The sequence below is a fragment of the Solanum pennellii genome, chromosome 9, assembly GCF_001406875.1.
Source record: "Solanum pennellii chromosome 9, SPENNV200".
NCBI lineage: Eukaryota > Viridiplantae > Streptophyta > Magnoliopsida > Solanales > Solanaceae > Solanum > Solanum pennellii.
Window position 1 is genome coordinate 45525267 of NC_028645.1, and position 5112 is coordinate 45530378.

Consider the following 5112-nt stretch of genomic DNA (forward strand, 5'->3'; position numbering starts at 1 on the left):
TATAATAAAGTCTGTCTTTTTAGGTAAACCTATGTCCCTTACTTAATACATCAATGAATGTGAATGTGAATATGAATATGGATTCTTTACTTAGTAGGATAAAGCACCTTTGTCATTAATGTATATGTATGAATGACATATGATCCTTAATAAAGTAAAGAAGGTCATTTATCTGAAAACTTTTAGAAAGAAGGTTATGATATCATTGAAGTTGAAAGTCGTAATGGTACCTTCTCGTGTTAATGATCGACTTAGCTAGAGTAGCTTTAAGGATTGCATAGATAGGCTTGGAAAGGGTGTATGGGCATTCTCTTCATGTCTTACTCAGGTGAGTCTTAGAGTAATAGTAGGTAGGGAGTTGAATTTACGAAATATAAATAATCATATCTTAGGTAATATAGGATCACTTTGTTGTGTGTGAAGGGATTGTATGGGCAGTAACATCGTAACTCACAAATTGAGCCTTAGTATCATCTTTGGTTGGAGGATCTCATGGTTATTTCAATTTAGGTGATCTAAATGTTATATATTTAATGTTACTATATGTTGTTATGTTCACTTAATGTGATCTCTTATACTTGTTTTATGAAGTTTTACTTAAAAAGAGCATGATTTATACAAATGTTCTTTTAGCATGATTTTATTACATTATGTCATACTTAGTACATTCTAATGTATGAATCTATAATAAGAAAATATTAAAACCTGTTGTGACGGGTCATTTTGGCATCTGTTTACAATTTTACAGTCAAGAGTCTATAGTACCATTATACATTTTTCACCTAAAACTATATAGTTTATGAAAAGGGCTGATATATGATGAGATCTAAAGTTCAATTTTTTTGAAATATATAAATGATTGTGTTGTTTCATTTGGTATTGTCGGAAAGCGAACTATTTAACTTTCAACTACTTGAGAAGTTGAAGAATTTTGGGGAAAACAAAAAATTAATGTTTTTCATTTATCCTTACTATAAAACACTATCAAAGCAATATGCTAATGATATTGATTTATTCCTCTTTTTGAGTAGACTATTATATTAATTATTGGTGAAATGCTGCAGAGTTTCAAAATACAAAGTAATGTGTATTTTTATATCTTAGAAGTGCAAAAGTGATTGTTTATTTAACTATGAAAATAAGTGCTTAAACGCTAACATTGACATTTGTTTCCCATGTAATTATTGATTGAATGATGATATGACATAGAGCCTTTTAGTCAAGTGAATAGCCTTGGTCTAAAATTGTATGTTGTATGCTTGTAAAATAGTAGATAACTCAGCTTGGAGTTGGAAGGTTAATGTGAACAATTTGAAACTGAAATGACTTCTGTAATATAACAGTACTCCTCCAGTTGTATTTGCACAGTTGACATTCCACCTTTGTTGAAAAGAAGTTTATTTTTGTTTGTCTTATAGTGAAAAAGTGTAGTGGTGGTTCTAGATTATTTAAAGTTCTTGTCGAGTACAAATATAAAAGCATAATCGATATAACAACTATTTTTATTAGTACATATATGTCTTCCTTTGTTCTGGTATAAACTTATTAAAATACAAAATAGACAAAAACCTAAAAGTTGTTCAGATTTTCATAGTAATCTAAAAGTTCCTTCACTCATAATCAAGTAGGAAAATAGAGATCTGAATAGAGTCTAGGCTCTATGATCACAGGAATAGGAAACTTTTGATATGTTGTGAGACCATCATGTTCTTACACTCTTATGATTTATGTTATCATACTTGGGGATAATATGCAGTTGAATCCATTCAACATGTTGAATAATGCTTTTCGGTTAACCTTAAGTCCCAAACTATAGCTACGACACCTCCTTCTCCCGGAGCAAAATGGCAACAAGGAAAAGTTATATCCATCCATGTATATGTACTTTTATCGGAACCTCTATGGGAGAAACTCTTTTGCTATATCCCAGTACTTGGGGTCCCTTCCAATGGTCCAAATATTCACGAGAACGATCGTTCCTTTCTCAACGTCATAACAAGACAAAGTATAATCTTCAATAACACAATGATGCTCTAGCATAGTTCCAAGAGGATGTAACCTTGGTGTTTCCTCGAGAATTGCTTCAATGTATGATGACTGTGAACAATCTCTCTCTTCTACCCATCTCTTCTTTTGGACAACCCAGTGCTGCTAGTCCTCCACCCTAACTGTTTATTCACCGAAGTAAATGTTGCTCAAAACAATCCATGTCATACTGCAGAGGCTAAATTTTAAAAAATGGTCTTCAACAAGAATGTACTCAAACGATTCTCGCCATTCTGGCATACATATCTCGTACAGATAAATTTGTCGTGCTTGGCGCCAATAGAGACCATACGGTGCCCATGTCATGTAACAATAGTTATAGCTTGTATGCTTTTCACTTGCTAACAGAGGATGGGAGGCAAAATTTGCATCATGTATTTTAGAAACTGTTGTGTCATTTCAGCAGATGATGCTACAAGAACTGGCCTTAAGGAAAATTTTTGATGCATCAAATCTCCATTATTTTTGAAACGTAAGTCAAAAAAGTGATGTAGGATAGGACCAAGTATGCTCAAATGGTGTACCATGTCAGAAGATTGATGTAGCATCCATTGATGCAAGTTGTGTATGTTTATATATATTATATTAGGGGCTGGCAGCTTCCACATTTCTAATACAATCAAAATTCACGAGTTTGAGACTTCTTTTGCTGGAATCTTTCTTCTTTTTGCTTAATTTACCCTGAGTTTTGTTGTTGATAGTTTCCCCTTAGTTTGTGCCCCCAATGTCTTGTATGTTTTGTTCTCTTTCACTCTAATGAACATTCGTTTTTTGATTCTTTATTCGGAGTGTTATGAGAAGTATTAACATTACGGTGTTTATCATTTTGTTTTCTATGTGATTGACCAGAAACCTTTCCCTAATGGGTGAGTTGAATGTGCAAGTTCTATTTTGTTTTTCCTTCCTTCATTGTCCATACCTGCAAGTACATTAGGCATAGAGGGAGGATTTTGGGATCTAGGGGTTGGTAACAAAGATTCGGTTGAAAATCTAACCACTAGATCCGAATAATTTATTATTATAGTGAAGAAGTTCTTTCTTGACTCTGCCAACTCCAATATCATAATGATAAAGGAGTGAAAAACAAATAAGGACATTGGAATTCATAGGCACAGATATAAGAGATGCTAATTTATCAAGAAGACTCTAGAAATGTATCCAATATAAAAATTGTTGGAACAACACAAAATGGAAAAGAAACTTCGATATTATATAGCCTCGACATATCAAAAATCATTAGGGTAGCACTTCTAGAACACATGTCATTTCCTTAATTTTTATAAATACCAAAAAATCAAAATGACAGAATCAGCTGATCGCCACATGAATATAGATGAAAAACTGATTCAAATAGTTTAAGGTAATAAAATACTAAAAGAACATAAAAAAAAGTACAATGTCTAAAACAGGTAGAGAAATCCACTCCCTTCTTTTTATAGGACCATAGTGAAGTATACGAGATTGAAGATTTAACTTTATTCCTGTTTACGAGATAAAGATGTAGACGTTTTCAAGAATTTCACTTGTTTGCCTGTGTTGTCCCAGCCGCTGGCTTGTCTTCATAATGATTTTTACGTATACCTGGAATGTTTGGATGATTTTGTTCAAACAGATTAATATAAGAGTTATGAGTAATAATATTTTTTCCTGTATGACAGACTTTTCTTGAATTTTCCTGATCCATTTGTTCTTCAAGTGTCTAAGGTTTCTTCTCATTGTTTGTATTGTTTTTTTAATTCTCTTTTTTAGTTTGACATTGTTCTTCCTGCTGATTTGACACTTATTTTTTGTAATGATGTTGCCTTGAGTCTATTTGTGACATTGTACTATTTTAATTGTCACTTGACTGCATGTTGTTTAGTTCTTCTTTTTTTTACCCTTATTTTTATTCCTTTTTTCTGCCTTGAGCCCATGCCAGAATTCTAATTATGCCTCAATTTATACGCAAAAGATTGTATCACTGTATAAGGTGCAAGCTTTTGACATTACCTTATTTTAAGAATTATTTTGTTGACTATGGGTCTGCACCTCCTGAACATTTCTATCCTGCTTCACATCTGTCCTGTTTCTCTAACACAGTGACCTTGCTTCAATTAATTTGTAAATTTTCTTGTTGCCTTGTCAAAGAAATTAGTCAATGCAAATAGCACTAATTCTCTTTATTTGTTTATTACAAAAATTAGATGTTGTTTTGTTCTAAGGTTTCCACGTTTGTTTTTTGGTTTCTATGCAGAGCTAGTTTGAGCATTTAGTTATTAATAATACGCAACAACAAAAATGTGACACTAAACTCTCTTAATATTGTTATTGAAACTGTCTTTGTCAACTTTTCACTAGAATGAATTATAGATATTTTTGTTCAATCTAGATCTTCTTAAATTAGATTTGAGACCTTGTACTAGAGCTCTGATATTGTTTGATGTGTGATAATATATTTTTAGGATTAGTTCATATATTTTTGAAACTCATGCAGTACCAATGCATATGTCGATAATGACATATTGGAATATGTATCCAATTCTATGAACTTGTTGCATACGACTGAAATGGTGGTCAGTTCTAGCGATTACACATGCTTGTGGATTTTATGATCCAACTTTTCCTCTTCCTCTATTTATTCTTTCTAAAAGTGATCCATTGAGTTAAGTTTCATTGTAAGGGATTGTTATTCATGTAGTTGCTATACCTTGTAACTACTCTTTCATATTTCAGTATAAATAAAGTGATTTTCTCTTAATTTGTATTGTCCCTTCTCCATTACTCCTTTATATTATAGAAAAGAACACATATTTTTTTATGATGACTAATTCACTTGGTTTGGGGAGCTGGTCTTCAGGCTCATTTCTTTATAGAAAAGAAAATAATTTAACTATATACGTAAATCTGGTAAGGTCTTATATTGTTTATTGTGTGCTATATAATTTATATGCTGAAGTCTTTAGGTTATTGTAAGATGACTTCTTACAATAAACAACATGCACAATGTGAAATGCATATTAATGCTATCACACTGTTAGTTGCATCATATGATGTTCATATCTTTGTCCTTGCACCATATGTTAGTTT

The 5112-nt window shown here is 32.0% G+C and overlaps 1 pseudogene; it reads right to left on the reverse strand.

Annotated features, from left to right (window-relative positions):
* Nucleotides 1-1620: 1620 nt before the first annotated feature.
* Nucleotides 1621-2278, reverse strand: LOC107030169 (annotated as a pseudogene).
* Between the last annotated feature and the right edge of the window lie 2834 nt (nt 2279-5112).